Source organism: Alligator mississippiensis, chromosome 16 (assembly GCF_030867095.1).
Source record: "Alligator mississippiensis isolate rAllMis1 chromosome 16, rAllMis1, whole genome shotgun sequence".
In the NCBI taxonomy this organism is placed as follows: Eukaryota; Metazoa; Chordata; order Crocodylia; family Alligatoridae; genus Alligator; species Alligator mississippiensis.
The window spans coordinates 34603307-34630401 of NC_081839.1; the positions used below are offsets into that span (position 1 = coordinate 34603307).

At 58.2% G+C, this 27095-nt stretch overlaps 1 protein-coding gene across 4 annotated transcripts in view; it reads right to left on the minus strand.

The window, feature by feature from the left end:
- The window catches only part of DSCAML1 (DS cell adhesion molecule like 1), a 151131-nt gene that overhangs the window by 46337 nt on the left and 77699 nt on the right, over positions 1-27095 (minus strand). The window lies entirely within an intron of this gene.

Consider the following 27095-nt stretch of genomic DNA (forward strand, 5'->3'; position numbering starts at 1 on the left):
GGATAGGGACGCGGGGCCTTGGACTGCAAAAGACCCCAAAGAAATCAAGGCTGCTTTGCTCATTGCTGAAATGCGGCTGTGTCTGGGGCAGGACTCCCGAGTGGGGAGTCACCCGCATGGTTGCTTTGACCTCACGTGGACGTAGCCTGGGCAGTCCTGGACAGGGCAGAGGGAAGACCCACATCCAGCACTGCAACAGCAGCAGAAATGCGGTAACAAGAGGGAATCGGCCATCCCGACCCGGCCTGGCCTCTCCCCTCTGGCACAAAGACCTGCGGCCGGCCAGCCTGCGCCTGCAGCCTGCGCCAAGGGAAGGCTTCCTGCCCTGGCACAGCAGCCACCCGAGCACTCCCAGCTCAGCTCCGGTGCTGCCAGAAATGGCTGTTCCCTCTGAGGGCATCAGGTGCAAATTCAGGTCCGGATCCCAGGCTTCCCACCAGGCCCCACTCCCCTTCCAGAGCTGGGATAAGCCAGCACCCTGGCTCCCTCCTCTGCTCTCATCAGCTGCAGCGCACAAGTGCCACGGTCCTTGGGGATGGGCCGTGCTGGCAGAGCTGGGGCGCCTTGGAGGAGAGGCCTGGAGCACTTTCCCCATGCACCGGCTGCCTGGTATTACTTAAATGTTAATATGCCTCAAAGTGACTCCAAGGCTGATGTAAATAGAGGTTGGAAAGCCACCTGCACAATCTCTTTGGGATGCACCTCAGCCCAGGTCTTGCAGCCCCTGCCTGTCCAGGCGCCGACAGCAGTGTTGGGGACCAAACTAACTAAGGAGCGCGCCGCGTGCACGGTTTGTGAGGTGAAGCGGTGGACACAGGGTCCTCTCTGTCTGCGTCCTGGCAGGGAAGGCAGGGAGGGGGTCACCAGTGCATTCGTCCTAATCTGCAGGTGCTGTTTAGTCTCCGCGTTAGGACATTGCAAAGTCGAGGCTGCAGCGCACACCTCACGTATGATACAACCGGGAGCCAAGCGCAGAACCGCGGCAGCTCTGAACTACCGGGGGATTCACGGGGCAGGCCGAGGGAGAAGAACAGCTCGGGCATCGCAAGTGAAACGACATGCAAGTGCATCCTGAATTCTGCCTCTCCCAGCAAACCAGTACGCCTGGCCTGCTGGCTGCACTGGAAGTTTCAGCAAGGGGGAGGCAGTTTCCATGGCAATACGCAGCTGCTCCATCTTGCAAAGTGCCGCTCCGCAGCCCTGCCCGTCCTCTTCCCCCCGTGATTTTTTGTGCATATTTAATTGCAGCAGTGCTTTCAACGGCGCTGTGCTGCTTCTCCAGAAACAAAGGCGGTGGAGAGCGGGCGCGATGCGCGGCGAGATAGGGGAAGAGCAGAAATCAGCGGTATTATGTTCAACCCTCTGGAGGGGGCTCCTGCAACAGCGGTTCTGCATGTTTGATGAGAATCAAATTACAGCCTGCTGCGGGCGGGATGGATGAGGAACCTGCCGGGCGCCCGCCACGGAGAGCAAAGAAACATGCCGAGACCAAAGGGGAAAGAAAATATCCCCACATGTGAAACAGCGGCAGATCCAGGCTCGCGCCGTGGTACCACCCTGTCCTGGTCTGCACCGGTCTTAACGAGCCCTTGCTGGTGCCACGCAAGGGCCTGGCTCTCTGGGGCGGGGGCAGGCAGGAGTCCTGGGGAGGGGAGATGCAGACTACTGAGGCACCACGCCGTGCCATGAGCCCCTCTGGGGAAGCTCAGCCTCAGCACAGGGACAGCAACTGGGCAAGGGGAACAGGCTGCGTCCTCCCTAAATGCAAGGGGTGAGGAGGGCAGGTCGGGCCACCTCTCCAGCCTCCAGCTTTCCATCCTGGGGGACCGCAGCACCTGCAGCAGAAGCCCAGAGACGCCCTCGCAAACACGGCCACCCCCTCCCGTGACCCGCGCGAGCGGTCCCTGCCCTCACTCAGCGCCCCAGCGTCCGGTGTCGCATCCAGCTGGAGCAAACTCTCCGGGGAGCAGGGTGTCCCGCTCTGCAGAACAAGGACAGAGGGGCTGAGAAGAGCCCGGCCACCCCTGGAGCCCCGCTCTGGTCACCAGTGTATGCAGTAAGGCCCACGGTGAGGGTTACAGTGTCATGAAACAGGGCCCAGAGAGTGATGAGCTGCAAGGAAATCGCTTGTCTTGGGTCCTGTGTGTCTGAATCACGGTCTCTGAGCCTTTAGGCTGCTCCTCTCTGCTACTACGAGGGCTAGAAAACTCTCCAGAATGAAAGCTAAGAGTCTCCCAGTTCGCATAACTCCAGGAGCTGGTGCTCAGGAACAAGCCCTGGGAAGCTCACTATTGCACTGGTGGAGCTGGCAGCCAGGCACATGCCCCCAGCTTGGCCCAGGTGTCCAGAACCGGGCACAAGTGGGTCTCCAGGCCCCAGGGTCGGGGTGTAGGGTGAGCTCCATCTCTGGACACAGAGTGCCCTGGGACAGCCCCAGAGGCACCAGCACGTCTCCTTACGATAAGGAGAGCGGGCAAGCCGTCGGTGCAGGGGGTGTGGGTATTACTATGGCTCAAAAGCGGGAACACTCAACCCTGGGCACAATGAGGGGCTCTGCTGTTGCACCAGACAGCGGGACAGATGCCCTGGCGCTGCGTGTGGGGGCCGTGCGGCTGGGCAGCCCCTCTCCCGCTTTTACAAACAGGACAGGTAATTTAGTGGAGAATGACGCTGGTTAGAGGAGCTGCACGGGGACTGCTGGGATGCCTAATTACAGTGTGTGCGTGGCTTGCAAGAAGGGGAAGCGCTGGCCCTCTTTGCTCCCCGCAGCGTCCCCTTTGCTCCTGGTCCCGCTGCTGGGTGGGGAAGAACTGCAAAACCTGGGAAAAGACACCAGCAAGCCCAGGTCACATCACTGCTCCAACCTCATCTCCTGGGTCGTGCCCAGCTGCAGGCAGACGCCCACGGCTTCAGGGGAAGCGAAGGCTTTTTTTGGCGGGGGGGGAGGGGGGGGAATATTTCTAGATATACACACAGCATTCCAGATAAGCATTTCTACACAAACCTTAAAACACATTTAAAGCCCACACAACCGCCCACAGTCCTTTCCATAATGCAGTCTCTTAGTTCTCATCCCGCGACTGGGGTTTGCATTGGCCACTTCTTCCCTGTCTTGGTCGCTGCCATCGCCGCTGTTTCGAGGTCCAGTTGTGTTGCGCTCATCTTCGTTATCGCTGACCACACTGCCTCTCGGAGTGTCTTTGAACAGCCTTTGCCCAGAGTCCCTAGCCAAGTGGAGCTGGCCACTTCTCCATCCTCTCCCACCGACTGCCTTTGACTCGGGGAAGGCCAAGGCAATGAACAAGGCAATGAACAGGGAAGGCCAAGGCAATGAATGGTGGGCTGCAGAGAGCCGGGGGAATCCCTTCTTATCCCAGACTGACTTCAGTGCAAGAGCAGGCAAGGAAGGGGGAGCGTGCGGGTGGGGAAGTCAGTGAGAGCAATGCCCCTCTTGCCCGGCTGAGCTTTGGAGAGGCTCAGACAGCCGATGGCCAGAGACCGCCGCGTGCAGGACCGCAGGTGACTGGATTACAGGGGAGCCTTCCCACGCGCCCTGGCTGCGGTGGAGGACCCGAGCGCACAGGCCGACTCGCTGCGCTGCCAAAGCCCATTTCCAACACCGCAGCCTGGAGTGGCCAAGAAACTACAGTATCAGTCCCAGGGGCCTTCTGATTCCAGGAGAAAAATTACAATCAATATAGGTTACCAGTTGCTGCTCTATCCAATATAGATTTATAAAAACAATGGGGTCAGGGCTCCAGGAGAGAGCACATTTTATAGTTCATAAGACTAATGAGATAACTTTCCCTTGGTGCTCTGGGGCCAATATTTCCTTACACATTCTATTTTAGCCGCGGGAGAATCAATAGGTGCCAGCATTTATGAATTAGCCAGGCTTGGAGCAGATGCATCCCAAGGCATCCTGGACAAATTCAATGAACGCTCGGTGATGTTTCTAGCCAGTTATAAAGTGACGAATTGTCCCTGGGGCAAAGGGGGTGCATGCATGGGGAAGCCCCAAGGAACAAAGCCTGTGATTTTCAGCAGCACCGGGGACTGCGGGTGTGGGCTGGAGAAGGGAGTCTCCGTCCTCCAAGCCTGGAGATCCGTCCTGGGGCTGCTCGGCACTGCCTGGATGCTGCGCGCATCTCTCAGCCCAATCCCTTTCCCACCACCCAACCCACTTCTTCCTGCAGGACCCAGATCCCAAATACAAACCCCTGCAAAAGGGGGAAGGAGAGAGCCCACCAACCCAGCGGCCATGCCCGGTCACGGGGCCCTGACCTCCTTCAGGGCAGCCTAATTCCTAGACTGGCAGCAGGTCGAGGCTGCTCTGTAGGTACCTACGGCCGAGAGGTCAGATGGACTGGGAGATGAAAGCCCCACCTGCCCATCCTGGGGATGTCACAGAGAAGCCGCACATCGACCTGAATGCAAAAGTAATCAGCACCACACAGTGTCCGACAGATTTATTGCCCCGTGCCCCTGCAGACGTAACCCCGGGGGCTCGCGAGGCGGTGGCAGGCCCCCTGCCCCTCTCTAAGGCACCACAGATCTCCTGCATTGCTCTGAAAGCATGGGTGCTGCGACTGTCCTGGGCATCTGCAAAGGAACCAAGCCCAGCTCCATAAGTGGGTCATGCTTTGTGCTGAAGGCCTCCTCGCCTTCCTCTTCCTCCTGCATCCAGGAGGAGCAGGCTCAGTGGGAGGGAGAATAAAGTGCCCTAGAAATGTCGTCTCAAGGGAGCCGTGGGAGCAGCCTCTGCCGCAGCTCGGAGGGGCACGGGAGGTTGGAGCGGCCGTCTGTCCTTGCAGGACAAGCTGGAGGCTTCCCCCCACCTTCCCCGCGGAGCAGCCTCCCTGCTGCCCCTGCACAGCTCCACACCGCAAGGCTTGCCCGAGCCAATGTCCTGGAAAGCAGCAGCCAGGCAGCTCATTCAAAGCCTACCTTGACCCACCGGGGTCTCGGCTCCCAGACCCACCCTGCACTCGCTGGCCAGGAGCCTGCTGTCCTCCAACCCCACTCCTGGGCTGGCAGGGGAACAAACCTGTCAGGCAACGCCTCCGCCCACCGGGCTAGCACAGTGCCCACGTTACGATGCACGTCCCACGGGGCAATTCCAGGAAGGCAGCGGTGACGTCCGAGCGACCTGTCTTCCCCCGAGCAAGCGCCAGGGCTGGGACGGGAACACCCTGTGCATGCACCTGGGCAGCTGCAGGGCAGGAGACCGGGGCACTGTGCCCTGCTCGGCCCTCAGACAGCCTGGCTTGCAGAGCCGCCTGGCAGGGACCCCGACCTCACTGCTGTCCTCCCTCCCGCTGCAGATCTAAGCACGAGTCCTTCCCACCCAGGACAGGAGACACTTTCCTCCTGGGTGCTGGATCCCAGGCGGGCGCGCGGTCCAGAGACAACCTTCTGCCCCCGCCGGTCCCCCACTCCCCGCCTCTCGGGAGCGCTGCCCCCTCGGCACCGCTGCGGCGTGGGACTGCTGCCGAGGTGCTGCTGAGCCAGCGGGAGATGCAAATTAAAAGCCGGGATGAAAGTTGGGGCGTCGTGAAAGGCTTTTCTCCTCCCGTCCTTAATCTCCTCTCCAAGTACAACTCTATCTTCTCCTATAGCAGGATTAACACCCATCTTTCATTCTCCTCTTGCAACAAGATTTTATTTCTAATTATGCTGTAATAAAACTGGGCGCGCTCCCAGGGCTTCCTCTAAATGACTTGTAGACACTCTGCAAGATTGGATCCTGCTCCGCACCATTGTAATAGCGTCTCCCTGACATTCATTAGACATGCATGAAGGAGAGGCTTTAAGAATGGAATTGCATTTAAATGGATTTGCTGAGAGAGGAGGAGGAAACAAGAAAGAGGCCGGCAGGGAGGTTTGCAAACAGGATGCAATCGTCGCAGGCGGTGGGGGTAAAACGCCTGCTGCTCCAAAGCAGCAGTGCCCCTGCCTACCACCAGCCCCAAACGCAGGGCCCAGAGCGCAAGAGCATCTCTGGGGAGAGCATCCTCCAGATTGCAGCTACCTGGGCAGGGCTGGGCGCTGCAGCGAAGCTGCTGGGACAGGAGGCAGCACTGCCACGGTCCCACAAAGCTGCCAAGACTGCACCTGTGCCATCACAGGTCCCCTGCCCTTGATGCTGCACCCCTTCCCCTGCCCCCCGGGCAGGCCCAGCTCTGCTGGCCTTGCAAAGCCTCCAAGGCGGGCTGCTCCAAGCGCCGATGTGGGATCCTCCAGCCGCCCGCTCAGCGCTAGGGCAGGGCAGGGCAGGGCAGGGCTCTCCTGCGATTGCCAGGCCCAGAGCATGGCATCACCCGCAGAGCCCGGTGGCCCCTCAGCTAGTCCTGTCCCGCTTCCCCCGCAGCCTCGTGTCGCCGTTCGCCTCCCATTAGCACAGAGCTCTCCTCGGCTGGCACCGCCAGATCTATTATTGACAAAGGCCCTTTTATCCTTTCTGCTTGGCTGCGCTTTCTTCTCCCTCCAAGCCACCCCTCATTAGCAACCTCCTCCACCCACACCCGCGGGCAGCTCCACCAAGGGAAGGCCCTGGCCTGCTTGCAAAGGGGCACTGCCTGCCTGCCACGCTCCAGGACATCACAGTGCTCCTTGAACCCTCCTGTTACCCCCGGCGCACCTCCCCCAAGGGCCGCAGGCTTTGCCCCTCCTGCCCTCGGCCTTTAGCACCTGGCCGTAGCAGGTCTTGGGCACAGCCAACGCTCTGGGGCTGCTGCTTGCTGTTCTCAGGGCAAGGGCCCCAAACCCCATCAGGAAGGGTCCTGTGCACCACCACCACCCCCAGCCGCTAGCCCATCTCTCTGCAATGCTGCTCCACCGCAGCAGGGTTTTGCCCTCTCTCGGCCGGGCCCCCAAGGTGTCACCGCACAGGAGAACATCGATTTACGCTCCGGGTGCTAATCCCTCGGCAAATCCCCTTCTGCACGCTGCAAAAGCTGCTGTTCAGAAACAAATGATTTTCCAATGAATCAGCTCTTAGCAGCATGCAGAACTCATGGCAAGACCCCGGCCTCCTTTGAAAGGCTCGCTAGCCCGAGGGCTGGGGCTGGCGTTGGCCCCTGGATTTACGGCCCTGGGAGAGCCAGCGGAGCTGCAGCATGTAGACACCCTCTACAAACAACAGTAAAAGAGAGTTAACACAAGCCTCCCAGCTGCCGTATTTCAGCTCCTGCATCGCATCCGGCTCTGCTCTCTGCGTGCAGATAAAGCAGGCTGCAGAGCCACCACCCCCGGCGCGGCTTTCAGGCCGAGCGAGCCAGGCTGCCTCTCCGTAAGGCAACTATTGCCAGGGCAATGCAGGCCTCCACTGCAGGCAGTGCATACCCAAGGTATTCGCCAGCCTCTGAAGACTCACAGGGCACGGCAGGGGTTGGCGAGCTGGCGCACATGGGGGTCACCGGGCTGGGGTGGACCTGGGAACTGGGTAACTCAGCGTCCCGTGACGGGCAGCAGCCAGCACCCGGGGCAGGAGGCTCCGATTCTGGACCCAAAGGCACGTACGGTTTGTGACCACGCTGGATGCTGCGGTGGGCTCACCGCGGCCGAGTCCTTCTCCTTCTTGGGACGTGCCAAGCTCAGTGATACCTTGTGGCAGTGAGTTCCACGGGTTACGCTGCCTGCGGTGCAAACGCATTTCTTTTGATCAGCGGGAAACGTTCTGCCTTTCGGGTCCGCTGGAGAGTTGCTAATGAGCTGGGACTTGGCAATTTCGACAAACAAGTGTTCTGCAAATGTTTGTTCAGGTTTTAATGGAAATTGGCTCTGCCTGTCCACTCATCCCTCTGCTGTTTGCTTTCCACAAGCAGACTCGTGAACAAGTTCACGGTAGAAACGCCCCCGAGAGCGCAGCGAGTTGAGGGTGTTTGTTTTTACACGGAGATTCAGAAGCGTTTAGCACTGAATTTGTAAAGCCCAATCCTCACCCCAGAAATCCAACCCCGAGGGCCACAGGCAACGAGGAAACAGGAGGGGACTTTGAGGGCCCCGTCAGAACGGGACGCTGCCGACCGACCCCCGCTTCGATAGCAACCTCTGCTCCGGCACAGCCGGCACCCAAGGATTCACCGCCCAAAGGCTGGCAAATCATCCCAGGGAAGCTCATGTGTCCGAGGGCATCCAAACAGAAAGAGAAAGTCTCATTCAATCAGCGATTCACTCCGGGAAGGGAGAGATGTGGGTTAGCAGCCCCTCTGTCAAGGGAAAAAGGAATTCCTGTCTAAACACGAGCAAGCCCTTGGCATCCTTCAGCCAAAAGAATAATCAATGCCTCAATCCCGTGGCCATTTATCGTTTGCCTTGCGTGTTCGTCTCAGCTCGGATGATGAAAACACACCACGAGTTTTGCTTCGGCGTGCGGCGAGCGATAGGTTATGCGAGCAGCCGCACATAGAGCCAGAAACGTGGCACTTTTGCCTAGCCAAGCTGATCACCTGTTTCAGGCCACGGGGAAGTGCAGCCCGGGGCCTGGCATCTCCCAAAAGCACAGCGATGTCGACATCCCCCTTGGGGAGCCAAGAGCCCCAGAGCACCCTCTCACAGCTGCTTTGAGCAACGTCTTCACTGGGCACCACACTTCCCCGGGAAGGACGGACAACCCGGGGAGCTCAGGAAAACAGATCCTAAGACATCTCTGTGATAACTTCCTGGGGCGCCTAGGAATCAGGGGGAGTTATTCAAGCCAAGGTCATTCTTTACCATGGGGCCGATCTCTCCCCACTTCACAGCAATAAATCCAAAATAACACCAGTGAACTCACTGGATTGACAGGCGTGTAAATGAGAGCAGGATTTGGCCCACTGGGTTTCAATGCCTGAGAGTTGGAAGAGGTTTTTGCAAGAGAGGAACTGCTAAAACCCAGGCAGGAGCCTCCCTGGGGACAGTGGCAGGGTTTTGCTGGACCGGCCCATTAATATGCAAAGACACTCAGGGATCGAAGCCATTTTCACTACACATACGCAACCAACTAATGGGCAGAAAGGCCGTGGCCAGGCCCCGGGCCCAGCCCCGCTCCCTGCGCCCACGGGGTTGGGGCCGGGCGCACTTCGAGGGAGGCGACTCTCCCAGAACGAGGCGCCCGGAGGAAAGGGTTAATGGGGTTTCATGCAAATTCCCCGTAACGACAGCGTGGCACCTCCAGCTGCACCGCACACCATTCTGGTGTATCAGCATTCACGCTATCAAAGAACAGGCAGGAATTAATCTCCCGAGGTGGTCCAGAGATGTCTAATACCAGCAGAAAATTACAGAACAGGATGAGAAACATTACAAAATGAATAGGAGGGGACTAGAGATTTCCATGGCTAATCCTGTTAACCAGACAATTTCTTATCAAACTCATTATGTGCCAGTGAGAGGAGGGGAAGCCAGGGTACGGGGGGAGGCAGGGAGGGGAAGGGGCGGTGGAGGGGGAAGAAAGATGATGCCTTCCTGCCTGTGAATTATGAATGTTAAGTGATGGACGCGGAGCTCTTGTGAGCGGCAGTAATAGAGTCTGCCTCGCAGCTACGGCCACGGGGGACCGCGCGGCACCGGCTGGCAGTGACTGACATTGCCATTTGATTCACACTCACCGTATTTCTTGCTCCCAGTGCCTATTAAATCAGAGGTGGGGAAGCACCTTCTCCCGCAAAAGCCTCGCCGGCCTTTCAGTGCCGAGAGTGATTAGACGGGGCCGAGGCACCCGCCCTGGGCTGCCCAGCCCGGCACGTGTCAAGGGAGGTGGGAGCCCCCCAGCCCTGGAAACGGGGTTTGGGCCCTTCTGACCCTGCTGCTCTCCGCACAGAGCGGGATCAGCTCCCGAAGGGCCCTCGACAATCCCGGCAGCAAAGCCGCTCCTGCCGGCGCAACGGGGCTGACCGCTGCTTCTGGGCCAGGGCAGGGAACCCGCGAGCCGAGTGGGACAGGGCGCCGCACCGGGGATGCAACGGCCCGGCTTTCGCCTCGTCCACTCATGGCTCTCCAGGCCACAGGCCAAACCCTGCACAACCTGCTGCATCCCCCTCCAGCATCCAACCCACGAGCAAGGGCTGCAGCTGCATCTCCCTCCCCGCGGGCACGCTCCCCAGCCCCATGCCAAGGCAGCAGCAGGAGCCTGGGCCTCCCGTGGAGGCTGCCGAGGGCTCTGGCTCAGGGCAGCACAGGCTTCGCTCTCTCCTCGAAAACCTGACTCCCTGCTAGGAAGGTTCAGCCGCGGCGTGAGCGTTGCCTCCAGGAGGCAGGACCGAGGCAGCCGGGAAGGGAGGGAGCCCAGGGGGGGACAGGGGTGGGCAGTCAGAGTTACAGCGGAGCCCAACCCGGGTACATGGGGCTCGGGGGAGCTGGGGGGGCCTGCAGGGCGCTGGCCGGTGGCGATGCCAGAAACGCCCGCCCGTACGCAGGCCGGGTTAGATGGCGCCCGTTACCCTAACAAACCCTGCGCTTCCAGGCCCAAGGAGAGCCGAGTATTACCGCGCTGACATTTACCACGGAGCGTGCCGTAGGCTCCAGATATACGGCAGCTCTCGTGCGCGCGGATTATGGCAGACATAAAAAAAAAATCCATAGAGGTAACACTCGTTTCACAACGATTTTTCTAGGGTAATTTTTTTAACCTTCCGTGATGATGAGCTTCATTTTTCCAGCAGGAGGCAAAACAAACGGCGCCCGATCCCAGGTTTAATATCCGCGCCCATGGAAGCGAGTGCAAGACGCACGGCTCTTGCTTTGTTGGGTGGGACCAGGGATGCACTGTGCCCGGACCCTCGGAGCCGGGGCAGAGCCATGCAGGGGGCTGCTGCCTGTCTGCAGATGGGCTCACGGCCATGCACATCTGGCGGCATCCGCCATTAATGGCTCTCTCTGGAGCCAGGATTTGCAAGGCAGGCACAGCAATCCCCCCAGGCGGATTATGCGTCGTTATTCCTGGAGACCGACGGCCTCCGGCGCGTGCCCACCTGGCCTCGCCCCTTCTCCCTGCCCTGCCCTGCCCCGGCGCTGGACCGCTGCACGCGTCTATGCGCAGGAACCGACATACGCCAGGGGTTTGAAAACACGGGAAAAGCAGCTCTTTCAAGCAGAAGTGGAGCTAGTCAGGGCTCATGCTAATGAGCAGAGAATCTGGATCGAGGACTGTGCAAAAATTTGCATCTCAAAGCTGAAAACAGGAAGTCACTGAGAACGGCAAATCCACCACTGAGGTATCGTTTATGGCCATAATTAGGCTAATGCAGCCTCTGTTCTGTCAGCTCATTTTCATCAGCCTCAGGGTAACAGGGGACAACAGTCTCCTTCACAACCCTTCCTGCGACACAGAGACTTCATTCACCACGCTGGCATCCAGCTTCCCCGCACCCCCTGCCATGCCCCAGACGGGGGGCTGGCAACCGTGAGCAGCATGGGGAAGGGGTGCCGCGCGCCCGCCACAGCACGGGGAGGCAGGTCCCCTGCCCAAGCAGGTCCCATGTCAGGGCAAGCCTTGCTCCACGCTGACTTGTATTATCCTCTCTCTGCTGCTCACAAACTGCAGCCGAGATCCGGGCCTCCCCGTGCCTCGAGCTGCCCAGATGCAGGGGACGAGTGTGTCCCTGCCCCAGGCTCTCAGAGCAGCCAGAAGCAAATGTCGACATTTCAGAGCCGCGAATGCTCCCTGGCTCCTTGAGGCGCCGGCCCCAAAGGAAGGCTTCGCTCCTGCCTGGTGCAGAGAGGCTGGGAGCATGCTAAGCCACGCGGGGCACCAGACCGGCCTGGCAGGGGCCCAGCAGCAGAGTGGGCGTAAGCACGGACCCAAATCCATCGCTGCTCAACGTGAGCCTGCTACGTCGCCCGTCTCAACAGGGTCCTGACTGAACGGGGTTTGCAAAAAAACCCCTGGATCCGGAGCAATCGCTCAGTGCTGTCAACAGGGCTGGCTGCAAGGGCCCGTGGCAATATGCACCGGTTAGCACTACAAGGGTCACTTCTCACTGCACGCACCAGTGTCCTCGCGCAGCGAGTCTTTCAAGGAGAGCAGGGGAAAGGGGTGACGTGGGACGGAGCATGTTCACCTGACAGCCAAAACTCACAGGTCCACCAGTGCACACAGGTTCTCCGTGTGCAACCGCCTAATCCTAGATCCTTTGATGCCACCTAGACCAGCACGGGTTTGGAAACCAGGAAATGGCTGCAACAACGCTAAAGACTTTGGTTTTCTCCCTTCATTTTGCAAGACTCACAACAGGGAAATTTACTGTTCCAAGTTTTTGGCAGAAATCATTTTTTAAATGTCATTGGTTGATACCGGCTGTCAGTCAGCACGCAGTTCGGTACACAATACCGGCGGGCGATGGAACATTGCAGCAATTCTTTTTGGTGGAAATTTCATTTTTGCAAGAGGTTTTTTTTTTCTAAAAGCTTTTTAAACCCACTCTAACACCTTTATTGGCCAGAGTCTATGACTACGGGGAGGAACAAAGGAAACGGGAAGCGTGCAGTGAAAGACACTTTTTTTACACGACAGCCGCTGCAGTCACATTTCAAACATGTCAGCAGCCTGCACTGACTAGGAACATAGGAGAAAACACCATTTGCACCTGGATCTCAAACCCAGCTGAAGGGCAAGTGCCCGCATGCACCAGTGCTCCTGTCTCCGAAGTCGGCCAGAGTTTTACTACCAATTCTAGCAAGACTGGGACTGGTTGCATGGGGACTCTTTTCCCCACTTACATTGTCAAGTGGTCACTTAGCCCTCCAGCGAAACGGCAATAATCGTAACGCTGACCTATCCGAGAGCAAAGAGAAAAGGAAGCTGCGGTTTATTTCTTTCTGGGGGAATAAAAGAACCCCAATCAGGCAACTGGAGAAGCTGCAATTCCCTGACGATGACTTTGAGGCTGTGCAAATCGCATCTTAAAGATCATCCAGCCCATCCAAAGTTCCTGATTGCCTTCAGCTGAGCAGTAAATGGCCAAGCGAGGGCCGTTACTCAGAAGCTGAGCTGCGCCGTGCCGGGAGCGACGGTGGATGCCCGGGGTTTTGCCGAGCGGCGCGCACGAGCTGGCGCTGGTCGGCACCCGGGCCCATCGCCACGCGGGTGCCGGACAGAGGCGATCAGGGAGAGGCCGGTTCGTAGCAGAGCGCACCCCGGGGTGACGCAGCGGCTCCGCTTCAGCCGCCGGGGATCTCGGGCGGGGGCACTGATTTGGTGGGAGCTGGAGAGCGGCGTGGAGAAGGGGCTGGCGATCGGGACACAGCGACACTCACCCACCGAGCTACCAAGTGAGCAATCAAAGCAGTGGCTCTGCGCCCATTTGAGCGGCGACTGCCTTTTGGAGAGCAAAGCAAGGGAAAGAAAGAGCAAGGCAAGGAGGGGAAGAGGAGGGGGAAGGACGCGAACAAGAGAAACAAGACGACAGAGCGCTTGCTCCACAGCCCTTGGCTAAATGATAAACCAGTTTACTGAGGTGGAAAGCTGCAGCGAGCTGAGGAAGAATATGTGGAAACCATCTGCAGATTTAAAAATAATCTATTTTATGATCACCCTGGAACATATTCTTTTGTGGAAAGCAAATAGGATTGCTGTTTGTTTGTTTTTAGCAAACTGTTGGGGAAAAATTACCAGCAACATTCGGGGATTTTCTCCTACTCGAGAACAGCGAGTCTAAATATGCCCTCCCTATGTTAATAATAGTAATCGTCATCTTTAAATTAACTCTGTGTACCATCCAAGCTTAAAAAAAGAGTTACAATTCAGGGCTCTGAAATCCAGGACAAACCTATTTCTGCATCGGGCTAACAAGCATTTCTTGCTGACAGATGTCTTCTTACATACAGTAAATATAGGTCGTCTTTTCCTACCCAGAGAACTGTATATCTTAATTAAGCAGGCCACTGGCAGCATATGTAATGATTTTTTGCAGCTTGCTATGTAAATCTTCCCTTGATTAGATATAGGGAAAATAAAATGTACGTGTAGAGTGCCATCTTCACTCCGAGCCCGCTCCAGCCACAGTAGGTTTGTTCAAACCTTGTGATGCAGCTGTGCTCATTATTTCACGCTATGAAATCTGTCTAACAAGACAAAAAGGGTGCAGAGGCACGTACCTTCCCCTAATGCTAAGTATAGCCAACAGCCGTGCTAACCGTCCGCACGAACCCACGTCACCCCGGCCCGGCCCAAACCTCTGCTTTATAAATCACGGCCAAAGGGGGTTATTAAGCTTTGCAGACTAAACCTTGCTGCCTATTGTGAGCCACTTCTGGATTAAATTATCTTTAGGCTCAGAAAGACACAGACAAACGAGATAATGAAATTCATGCTGCATTATGATAAAGTCTCTCTGAATCGGGGAGGGGGAGAGGCAGGGAGGCTGGCGTGGCTGGAGCACGGGCCACATCACCTCGCTAACCTTTCATCCAACTTTGCAGGAAGGTTTGGACCTTGCCGCACTTTTCAGGGCTCTCTCTTTGCCCGGGAGCGTTACCCTCAGGGCTTGCCGCAGGTCCCGTCTCACACACGGAGGCTCAGCTCGTTGCACTCTGGCCCACCCAGCCAGGACCCTGCCTCCTCCCATGCCCTGCCACTTCAAATGAATCCCAGGTTTTCTCCCTGCCCGCGTGGGTGGCAGCCCCATGCACTGCTGGACAGCTCCCGTGTCCCGATGCACACGTGGCGGGACACTTGGGGCAGGTGAAGGCGACTGCCACGTCCCGTCCAACGCTCCTCTGCGCTTACACCTTGCAATCCCGCAGGCTGGGAGGTGTCGTCAGAGCCTACTGCCCACGGGAGAAAACACACACCAGGCTGGAAAGGCAAAAATCACCTTTAGCGTCGCCTCGCTGCCATGCCCGGCACTGACTGCCCTGGCAGACGGGCTTCGCGTCTCCCCAAACCCGCCGCGGGAGGCTCGGCTCCCACTTGCACAGCAGCTTTTCTTCTGGGGAAATGCTGGCTTTGGCCCTGCCATTTATTCCCAACATAATCAAGGCGGGAGGCTGCCCGCAGCCCAAGGCCCAGGACAGCCACTGGCACCAAGGAGCCCAAAGGGGAGCGGAGTTACGGTTCCAGTGAGCCGGCCACATCTCCGGGCAGCCAGGGACCTGCCCTCACCTGGCAGCACAGGGTCGCGGCTTGGGCCCGGAGAGCTCAGCAAAGGCCACAGTGACACCTAGCCCGCAAAGGAGCCCTTGGCTGGGAGCAGACCCTGCACATCCACAGCAATCGCATCTCCTGGGGCACGGCGTCTTCCAAGGGACCGAGACTGCCCAAGGCAAGACAGTCACGTGGTGCTTTGGGACGGGATGTGCAGCCTGCCATGTCCACTGAAAACTGGGGGGGGCATTGATGTGACGCCTGAAAATTGTTTCAAAACTTTCCCCGGCCAGTTTCTGGCACACACCGGTGGTAGGCACGCAGCAACACGGGCACCACCCGAACAAGGGCGCAGCGCCACGGCCTGCCCGGCCGCTGCGCTTGAAGCTGCGCAAACGCCGTCCTCGCAGATCCCCCAACCCTCGCAGTGAAGCCGGCATTAAAACACCTCTGAACAGGAGCCCACGGCTACGGCCGATTCTGCCTGGAAACTGCATTTGCCACGGAGGAGACTGGCCAAAGGCGTCAGGTGGACGCCACAACCGGCCCAGAGCCCTTGCCCCGGGGACTCGCAGGCCCCATAAAAAGCGAACATAGAACCAGAGCTTTTCCCTGCCGTGAGGAGGTCGAGATGAGAAAAGGTTAATTCTACAAGAATGGAAACCTGCCGAAGAAATTCAAATTACCGCCTGGTACGAAGCGGGAATTGCTCTTGCCTACGGGAAGAAGGTCCTGTTTGCATCCAGCAGGGAAAATAGAAACGTCTAGACCCTCTCCCTTCTCAGCACTGATGTTGGCTCATGCTGGGCTCCAGTTTGCTACCGTGAACCTCGCACGCTTGCATGCACACACCTGCTTTCTCTCTCCTCCGTGGTCCCCCTCCTTGCTTCCCTTGGGGAAAACATGCATCAGGCCCAAGCCACGAGAAGAGCTCCTTCTGGGCCAAGCACAGACACTTGTGTCACAAGTCAGCCTCGTCACCGACTCCACAGTGTCGATGTCTCGTGTAGATGGTGAGACCGATTCCTTGTACTTTCCCTGGGCAGAGCCGGCGCCTGCTTTTATCAAGGAGACTGGCGCACAGCACGGGGAGGACACCCAGAGCAACACCTGAAGAGTGCACAGCCCTGGGTTCGTGCAAACACGTGCCTGCTTACACTGGTATCGGTGCACATACACATGCACACGCAGGCTGTTCTTCTCTCATTCAAGAGCCTGCCCAACACAACTTCTGCTCCTGCCTAGAGCTTCGTGACCTCTTTCAGCAGAGCTGCTCTGCACCTCTGACGGTGCTATTCCCCTCCGTTCCCCGTGGGAGTTTGCTGGTTTCAAGGGAAAAGTGTACGCGGCACCCCTTGCCCCCACGTCAGCGCCAGGGCTCCCAGCAGGGCAGCGATTAGAGCAGCCGGGAGCCTGGCAGGCTCAGAGGGAGAAGCACTCTCTCACTCAGCTTCACAAGGGCTACAACCCACGACCCGTAATAGAGAGAATAGATTAAAGCATCCTGCACAGATCAATAAGACCATCTTGTTGGGAAGAGAAAGGACGACTTCTGCGCGGCCACAGTGGCACGACAGCCACGGGCTGCCTGGTTTGACAACGCTCTCGCCTGGCCCTACGCTTGCAGCACTTCAGGTTTCTGATTTCTGCAGAGGAACCGGGGTGCTCTGCGTGGGGAGCGAGCCCCAAAGCTGCGCAGGGCTCGCACCCACCAGTGGCCCGACGTACGAGCAGCTGTCGGCCGCGGAGGCAGAGACGGGATAAATGAGAGCATCGTTTGCATATGCAGTCTTTCATATCATCCCCGCAGCAGAGAGCGGAAGCCGGGCTCCAAAAGGCACGTGATCAGCTGCATCTTATCAATAATTATTAAGCCAAGACAAATGTGTGTCGACCTAGTTAGAGATTTAAGAATAGAGATAAATAGAGCTGCTTTGTTTAATGACACCAAAGCTAATGTGATGCAGGTGAGGGCGGGAGTGGAGGGGCAGAGACAGGCCGGCCTCTTTGGCTGTTAAAATATTAGAAAATATTATGATCGGTTCTGGAAACAGGGAGACGTTGCTCAGGGAAACATCCTGGGGCTGGAGCCAGCAGGTGACAGCGTCGCCTCCCAACTGCAGGGGAGCGGCACGGGCAGGAGACGGGGGAGCCGAGCGGGGAGCTTCTTCTCTTCACCCTCCTCCAAGGGCGAGGAGCAGAGGAGGAGAAAGAGCAAGCCGACCTGGTCACCCCCTGCCCAAGAGGGGTGGTTCAGGGAGGCCCCTGGCCAGCACAGGTCACTCAGAGCAACCTCCTACAGCTGCTCTCCAACCAGCCCCGTGCTGGGTCTTGCAGGGATGAGCGCGAGGATGGGGATGGCTGGGTCAGGTCCCCTTAGGCCTGTCCTCCTGCATCAGGCAAACCAGAACCCTCCCCAAGGCCAGCAATCTCCACTCATCAGGCATCACTGCCTTCTCCACCCGGGCATTGCTCTTTACGCCGCCTGCATAACACCATAGCTCTGTCCTCCCTTAGCGGGCACGTGGCCAGTGCCAGCCGATGCCGACAGCACCGTGGTCCTGTGCGCGGCACGGACCCAGCGCGCTGCCAGGGGAGCTTTGCACCGCTTTGCGGACCACCAGCTCCTGCAGCTGAATTGAGCTCGGAATAAGATTGCTTCCCTCCCCTTTCCCCATTTTGCCTCCGGACCATAAATTACGATCGCTGCGAGCACAACAGTCTCCCTCAAAGAGCTCACTCAACAGCACTCTTCACGGGAGCGGGGATGTCTGGTGCATGAACTAATAGCGCGTAAGTAAGTGGTTCCTGAGCTCTAATCCCCCTGAAGAGCTCCCTTTCACGGCGCGCGAGGCTGAGGATAGCCACCGGGGCCAGTTTAGTGGTATTGTCTGCGTGTTTAGCTGCCTGGCGTGAGGTAATGGCGTGCTCCCCAGCGCTGTCCTCCGTGCTTCAGCGCGATGGCCTACAAGCGCGCGCGCTCTGGGGCAGAGGCTGTGCAAGGCCTGCTTCCCTATGCCAATGGCCAGAAGTTAAGTGGTTTCGGTGACCCAAATGCTAATGAGATGACACCTGCATGGAGAAGCAGCCACGAGCGCTCTGGGAAGACTGACGGGTGTGGAAGAAGCGTGTCAAGGGGTCCAAGCCAACAGCCCGTGGTCCCCACTGCCCGAGACTGCCCAAATGCAGCACAGGGGTAATGCCGCGCGGGGCCTGCTCTGGTTTCTCTCTATTTCGAGACCGCGCCCCCACGGAAACACGGGGTGTTTGCTAACACAACAACACAGAGACACATGACGCCGCCCCACGCTGCCATCATGCTCCTCTCAGCTCAAGGGTGTCTGGGTTCCTGTGAGCCAGGACGCGCTAATGTGTCAGTGACTCACGACGTGGGATCGACAGCATCGCGCCTGCCCCGGCGTGCCGAGCGCTGCTCGGAGCCCCATGGCCGGGGCGCCCCAAGTTTCTCTTACTGCAAGCGGCGTCCAAGGTATCGCTGCGCATTTCCACGCGCCCCAAAACCATCTCCAGGGACACCCCTCGGCCAGGCAGGACCAGGGCCTCACGCCACAGCTGGTCTGAGCGCTCGTGTCCTCGGCCCACCGTTGCTCCCCACACGCCCCGGGCAGACCCCGGGTCCCTCCTGCCACGACCCTCATTGGCATGATGTTGGCATCTTGCACAGGCCAAGCCCGGGGGTGCAGAGACCCAGCAAGACCTGGGGCTCCAGGCGAGGGGCAGGTTCCCAGCACTGCCTCACTCCTACCTGGGCCAAGACCTGCCTCAGTGTCTGCCCCTCTTTGCCAGTGCTCCCGATCCCCTTCCCAGCCCCACGCAGCCTCTGTGCAGCGGCTGGATGGGGCCAGCTCTGCCTTTCACACCTGACGGGCCACAAAGTATTCACTGGTTACAGGTGCCACTGGAGCCTGGCCGGCCCCAGCCCCCAGCTGCTGCGCGTGCACCTCCGGCGTGCCCTCCGATGCGGGGGAGACGAGGATGCACATGGGCCTGGGGCCGTGGGGGAAGAGGGCCACATCCCCGTGGCTGCGAGAGGAGGGGCTCGTCATTCCCAGTCAGCACACAGGCCACGGCAGCGCAGCGTGGGAAAACCCAGGAACGGCAGGAGCGGCCCTCACGGCACGGCACAGCACAGACATTGCGCCGTGGCCCGAGCAAGCTGGGAGGAGGGTACTGCTGATGTGGGAGACGTGTGTTCAGCTCCGGTCCGCTCTGTCAGGTTAAAACAGCAGAGAAGCAAGGTAACTCCGCTTTAATTCGAGCTGGCAGCGGGTTTCCAAGCCTTCAGGGAGCCCGCAGGGGATTGGGTTGCTGCTAGGCCAAGTTAAAACCCGAGCTGCTCTGTCTTCACTGCTATTTTAACCCAAGTGAGCAGAGAGCCCACACAAGTTAAAAACAGCCCTGATGTGCTCTGCAGCGAGGAGCTGCCTGTGGAGCTGTCAGATTGGGACACGCTGACGCCCAGCACTGGAGCATCCCGTCTAGACAAGGCTGCAGCCTTCAGCTGGCCCAGTTAGCACCTCCGCTTCCTCTCTGCCGGGCCACGACACATGCAAGGCCCCGCGCGGACGAGGCTTCTCAAAGGTGCTAGTTAGCACACGTCAGCTAACCCAGGCCGGGCTGATAACCAGCTACAGCAGTTCAGAAATATTTTATTCATAAAAACATTGCAAAGTTCATGCATATTCATGAATATTCACTAATTACTCACCCTGTTCTAAAAGCTGGCTGAATAATGAGGGGAAAAATTCAATAATTTATTCAAAAACACACTGAGAAATTCATTGAATGTCTTATTCCATCCACTCTGCTTTGCATATGGAGAAGCCACGCAGGTGTGCTGTACCTGCCCGTGCAGGTCACTGATACCTCATTTAACACGCAGCCGCGGCACCTAGACGCCCTCTTCCCCCCGAAACACACTGGTCCCCCACTGAAACCCAGCTGCCTCCCTCCCTGGGGCTGCCAGACACAGAGAAACAGCCTCTCTGAAGCCGTCCGAAAGCGCTTGCACGCGTCCTGACGAGCACGCGGCGCCAGCTCGAGCAGCGCTCCTCCAGGACAGAGCTTGGTCCGAAGGACCCGGCCTGGCCCTCCGAAGGAAAGCGCATCTCCGCAGGCACGCGCTAATGCGTGTCAGAGAGGCTCAGCGTGCTTCGTGTCCTGGAGGAGGAATCAGGGCTTCTCGGCTCTGCCCCAGCACTTAGCCCCATGCCTGTGATGGCACGGAGGCTTCAAGCGTCTGAGGACTCCTGCACAAAGGGCCCCGTGGCTGGCGCTCACTCCCAGCAACATCTCAGCAATGAGAGGATTCAAAGGCTCCTCACTCCTCACAACAGGCAAGGGGATGTGACACAGAAAAGCTTTAAAGCTTCCTCTTCAGGCTGCTTTCATGACAGCAGCAGAGCAGAGCCGCACATTAAAGCTACAGCGGAGGGATGGAGCACATGCCTCTGCGAGGAAGCTGGAGCACAAAGCCCCTCGGGTGGGTGCACTGGTAAACGCAGCCCCGCTCCCTTTCAGGTCTCGTTTGTGCATCTGCTCCCCGCTGACTTCATCGTGATCCCGGCACAAAGGCAGGCGCAGGAGCGGCACTGTCTGAAGGATGCTCGGGGTTATGGGCTCCTTCCCTTCCCCCTGCAGTTCCTACGATTGCCGACAAACCCATACCAAGAGAGCCCCTGCCCCAAACCGCTCGCTATCTCAGCAGGAAGCTCTGAGCATGGTGCCAAGCACAGCAGGGCAAAAACAGAGGCTGGTCCAAGGCCCAGCCAAGTCCTCTGGACCCTACTCACCAGGGTGCGGGGAGGGCACGGCCCTTTCTGCAGCCAAGGGAGCTCGGCCCTGAGGTTGGCACCTTCACCTCCCCAGCTCCACCCTGTACAGCTCGCTTTGGAGCTGCAGCAAGGTGCCCGAGTGCCCAGCCCCATGCCCCGATGGAGCAGGATCTCCGCAGTGAAGAACAGCCCAGGCTCTACCCTGCAGCGGCTGCCTGGACGTTTTGCCCCCTGCTCACGAAGGCGGCAGGGCCAGGTGCTCGCAGGCAGTGTGCAGGCACGGTCTGGCCACATCCGAGCTGGCCCGCCTGAGAGGAGACGCCTAGTTCGGTTGGAGGAAGCATCTCGAGGAAGCCGGCCCCGGGTACGGCACCACGCCGTGCACCAGGCCCCACGTTGCCCTTCTCCAGGCCCAGCCACACTGCTGCCCGGTGCTCACGGCAGTGCGGGAGAAGCTCCATTCATCCCTGGACGGGCCCGGTCCCGCTACAGCGCTGGGCACCTCTCAGTTCATCCCCAATCCAGGCTGACCGGGGCAGCAGCCTGGAGACCCTTCCAGTGCCACCCCATCAACATGCTGCCTCTGCACGGCCTCGCTCTCCTCTCCTCACGGTGCACAACTCGCCCCCATCCCCAGACGGTGACCGCCGCGCCCCGACCCTCGTCCGCCCCGCAGCGCTCTTCCTGCAGCTGCTTTGCCTCTGCCTCCCCTTCCTCTTGCCTAAAGTTTCTTCTGCTTCCCCGCCTGGGCCCAGAGGTGCCTCAGCAGAGCACGGAGTAATTCAACCTGTCAGGCTGCCTTAAAACCAAGCGAGGAGCACTCGCTTCCTTGGCGCGCTGCACAAGCCCAGCCACCACTTGCTCTCTGCAGAAGTGCTAATTACCATGGCGTTTCCAGAAGGCAAGAATAATTAAAGCACCTTCTCTTTCCTCTGGAGAGAGCAGAGACTTCGAGCAGCCACGGCACAGAAGAGAAACCGGGGGAAGATCTTCCCAACAACTCGACTGCTCTTGCAAACGAATTGGGCAGGGCGGGCTGCGGGGCGCCGGGGTGGGCTGCCCACCCCAGCGTGAAGGAGAGGAGGGGAGCACAAACGAAGCAGCTGTCATCTTCGCCTCCCGCCGCCTAACAATGTGCGGGGAGGAGAACGCCGAACCGACCGCTGGCGAGAGGGCGCTGATCACAGGAGAGCTGACACGCCGGTCCTGAGCTGCCCGGCCAGGGTGCTACTCTCAGCACATGCTCGGTGTTTAAAAAATATAGGGACTCAAAGCAAACAGTGCATCCAAGCCGTGCTGGGAAATGTGGTGGGCAGAGAGCGCTCCATGCCCCAGCCGCCCCAGTGCCTGGCTGGGGGCGAGGACCAACGGCCCGGGCAGAGCAGAGCAGGGGCAGCGACCGGTGCTGGGAGTCTGTTATCCCCCGGTAATGTGCAGGCTGACGGGGGGGATTTTCAGTCGCAGCAAGGGCAGTCAGGGCACCTTTGGGCCAAAAGCAAGGAGATGCCTCAGACCTAGACCAGCAGCGGGGCCGAGTCACCTTGGAGCGCCATGGCTGAGTTTCCCTGGACTTCCATGGAGCATGCCCAGCTGATCTGGCAAGTCCCAGCCCACGCTGCAGCTGGGCAGGCACTGCTCCCACGCCCTGTGCTACCACACTCCGGGCATGCACAGGGCTGAGGCCAGAGGATATTTTGCAAGCACAGCAGCCAGGACATCAAGCCTGCAAGCCTAGCACGCCCACCGCACGCCAGGGCCAGCATGGCCACCAAGACACCGTACAACAGGTCTGAAGTCTGGGCAAATCCGAACACACGTACAAGTCTTTATGTATGGCCAAAATACACGGGCCTGTGCTGGAGAACAATGCCCTCGCTGCAAAGCATAATCACGTAGATGTGGAGCGCGAGCAGAGAGAAAGCCAGCAATAAATCATCTCGCGGCCACTATACGAGGAGTTCTAATTAAGTTTTTGCCTAGAGTGGCTTTCCTGACAGCAGTCTTACAATGTGATAAACATACCACGTGAGGTTAGGCAGTAATAATACAACCCTAGATTGGCAGGCAATATGTTCGTTTGGTAATGGCCCTCAATTAGTTAGCTGCATCTCTATAACGCAAGCTCCAGGGGAGAGCCATTAGATCCCACAGAAGGCACGCGTGGAGAGATACGGAGCAAGTGCGGGCGGGTGAGAACGAGCGTGCCCCCACGCGAGGCAGAGCAGCCGCGTTCACACGTCCTGCTCCGCTGCAGCAAACACCGCCGTCGCACCCGGCGGCCCTCGGCCCTGCCCCATGCCGTCAGTGGGACGCTGGGCGGGTTTACCGTGCAGCACGTGCTCGTGGCCTGGCTAGACTGGAGCTGGAGCAGCCAGCATCCTGCAGGACGCGGCCTCCTGGAGAGGCCTTAGTGGCAGCCCCGTCCGCGACCGAGGCAGCGAGAGGAGGGCCTAGACAGCAGGCTCTGGGGCGCTACCTGCAAGCTGCCAGGGCCAGGACCAGGCGCGGCAGGCGTGCTGAGGCTGTTGCCATCACACTGATTTATTGCACAGAACTTCTCCAGATTTTAACGCCCCCCCACTGCCCTTTGGAGGTGGCTGCCTGCTTCATCCGTATCTGCATTAACTGCTTTTTAGGTCCCAGTGGCCAGCCCCTCCTGACCCGTGCTAGCCAGGGGCCGGCATAGCTATGTTCTGTCAAATATGTTTTCAAGACTTTCCCATCTGCATAAAAACTCGCCAGAGTGCTTGAAAATTTGGCAGCTGCCAAGAGCCCCTGGGTCCAGCTCCTCCTCGCCACAGCCCAGGAGCCGCCCATTGCGCGGCGCAGCCTCCAACACACAAGTTACAAGAAGTCGGGGGTCTTGCCACCACCACGCACTATGCTACACGCAACTAGTGGGGAATCTCCATCAGCAGTACAGGGGCAATGAGACGTGGTCGAGCAGCAATAATCCCACCCATGTCAGGGCAGCCATCCCACTTGGGACCCCAACCCACCCATGCCAGCCAAAACCAGCATGTCCGCGCTATGATGCCTGGACTGCAGGAAGGAAAAGGCGAGAAATCCCAGCCGGCAGCCTCCTCTCCCCTGTGGAAAGCCCAGCAATGTCCGAGGACGTATCTGTGGCTCGAGTCGCCTCAAGACCCATCCACGACCCGTGGTACAGACCATCCATCCTCCAGTTGAGGGACTGCCAGCACCGAGCTCTATTTGGGACCGGGACCGCATCTGTCCCTCTTCTGTCACCGCCCAGGAGCTGAAAGGGCCGGCAGCTGCCCGCGAGCTCGGAAGCATTCGAAAGCCCCCGGCCCCCCACAGCAGCACCCTTCCTGCCCATCCCGGGGGAGCGCGCGTGCTGGGCCCAGATTAAGATGCGAACACCCAGCTGCCATCTGGACAGCTGACAGGAGTCTTTATCCGCGGATATAAAGAGGAGGAGGGCGGCAGGGAAGAGCGGCTGCAGGATGAATCCAGCATCAATTACTTGGAAAGGCGTATGTTAATATGGGGGGAAGGGGCTCGGGAGCCGAATTCCTCTTGACTCCAGTTAATTTCAGGCATCAGAATGTGCCGGCGCGGGATGACAGCCCTCACATCTCAGTTACACGAGCCTGGGAGAGGGATGATATTAAAAAGGGAGACAATGCTGCATATTAAAACCCCACAGATGGAGCTTTCTGCTGCCTTTGCAGTCTGCTTCAGAGATTATTGCTGGGCCATATTGTATTAAAAAACAGAGGGGGTGATTTATTTAATTTTTAAGCAAATTCCATCTCCTCTTCATCCCGGTGGATAAGGCGAGCTCTCGGGCAGCAGCCAGCCTTCCCAACCAACCCACATGAAAAATGCATTTTCATTAATATAAATTGTTTGCAGTAGGTAAATTAATTCTGGAAATGGTTTTCATACATGGCAAATTATACGTGCAGTGAAAATACTAGACTACACTCTACAGTCATAATAAAAGCCTCTGCATTTGCTTTAATGAATTGGGATTGCCAGGTAAAAGGCTCTGTTTGAATGCTAAATAAATAAATAAAAGGGGGATTGAATTTGCAATGCTTTTAATAGGTCTTTGGCATTAGAAAGGATTCAGCCCACAGTGCGCCCAGTAGCAAGCCAGTGCCCCTTCCTGTGTCCATATGGCTTTCACTTGCATCTGCCGTACTGCCTGCTAACAGCAATATTTAGCACTTAGCATCACCAGCGTGCGCAGCAGACCGGCTCCCACCTACCCGCCCCTGCTGCGACATTTGCACGGGCGGGCAAGGTGGACGGGCTGGGCCAGGCTTCCAGAACGGGCCTCTGACTCCAAAAACACCGCCCAAAGCCCGAGTTCGCAGCGGTCTGAAGTCTGTGCCAGGAGCTGCAGACACTCGGCGCCAGAGAAGCAGGTCCTCCGGGCAGGGGTCTTGCACGGGGCTCCCCAAACCAGGAGCTGCTGTTAAAAATGCAGCCCTGAGTCACCTGCACATGCATAGCCAGCTGCTATATGGAGAAATGCTACCGTGCCGGATTGCAGCAGCCGCACGCTACCTGCAGCAACAGCAACACCGCGCGGGGCACGAGGTGGGGTCAGGGGCGAGCCCAGGTGCCAGGGAAGTGAAAGTCCATTCTCTGCTCTCCGGGCTGCTCTTTAGCCGGCTGCGGCAGGGAGGATTCAACACGGTGCTTGGCAATGCAGCGGTGAAAAAAAGTGTGGTGCAAACTGGCAAGGAGCAATACAGGGAGCTACCAGCCATATGTTCCCCCAGCATTAAAACCCAGCCCAGCCATTCCACCTGCTGCTCACAGGTTTCTCTTTCACCCCTGGATCCTGCTGGGTACCCCCTTTGAGCCATACCCACTCACGAGCTTCTGCCTATGGAAAGAGGAGCGATATATAATTGATGAAATCACCATGCGATACAGCCTCAAAATCCTCGTCTGCTAGAAGACATCTGTTCGCCACACAGAATTCACTCAGCTACTGTCACAATGCATTTACTGTACCGTAGCAGGGACGGACAGAATATGCTAACGTCAGGCAAGCCAAGAGCTGTAATATTATATGTCTCAGGATGTAGAGAGGTAGGAACACAAGCATTTGTTTTAGATATTTATGTGTCTCTATTGTACCTCTCGCCTTCCCTGCCCCGCATTTCTTCTGACTTATTTCCATACATTTCCTTTCCGACTGTCTTTCCATGTGAGTGATAGCGCAGGGCTCCAGCTTCCCCTCTTCAGAGCGCTTCTCTGTCCAGGCTTTGACGGGAAGGAGAGAGCGAGGCTGGCACGGCTCACCAAGGCACTGCCCTTCCAGCTACTTCACGTGCATGGCAGCCCTGTGCCGGCCTGCCTTGGCCCGGGGCTGCAAAAGGAGCCCCAGGAGGGCACACCTGGGGGCATCAGCAGGGCACTACCTTGGGCTGACAACCGAGCAGCAGAGCTGCACTCGATACCGGGGATCGGCTCCCCAGCACCGACCCAAACGGCGGTCCAGGCAGGCTCCACAGCCAAGGGCATCAGGCCGCTCCTTTCCTGAGCCACCGTGGGCAGACTCCCGGGGGTGCTCAGCAGCTCCCAGTCTCCACGAGTCAGTGGCTTGCACTCAGGGAGTAGGACTCGCTCTCAAGTGTCACTGAAGAGCTACGGTCTCTCTGACATGAACGGTCACAAACGTCCCTGCCCCGTCCTGCATAATCACATCTGTACAGACTGAGGCCAAACAACCCCAGTGCAACGCCTGCGAAGCTGAGGGTGCATTGCCAGTGCACCTCCAGCAGCCTCCCGGTGAGGGGCTTCTCTGAAAGCCTCGGCGGGAAGGGGAAGGGGAAGGTATGGTGACAGCATTGCAGCCGGATCCCTTAGAAAGCGAAGCAGGATGAAGCGTTCTTTTCTGTCACCTCTTAATTACACATTCTGGGTACATTCGGATGGAAGAAATGCATCTTGGGTCACGGACTGTCTCGGTGACAAAGGATGCAAGATAAGTTCGGTATTCAAAATATTTGCACTAATTATCAGCAAGGCGATTAGTGCAGCTCTCCTTTGAAAGTGCTCCCAGGGAAGAATGGCATTTCACGCCAAGGACTGGCACTGCGCCGCAGAGCCCAGCTTTGGTGCAGTGGAGATGAGCGCAAGCGTCCGCGCTGGGCTCGTGCATCTGCTGGGGGCCGAGAGCAGGGTCAGGCCCTGCTAGAAACATCGCACCCTGGTATAAAGATCAGCTGTGGCCCTGGCCCTCATTGCAG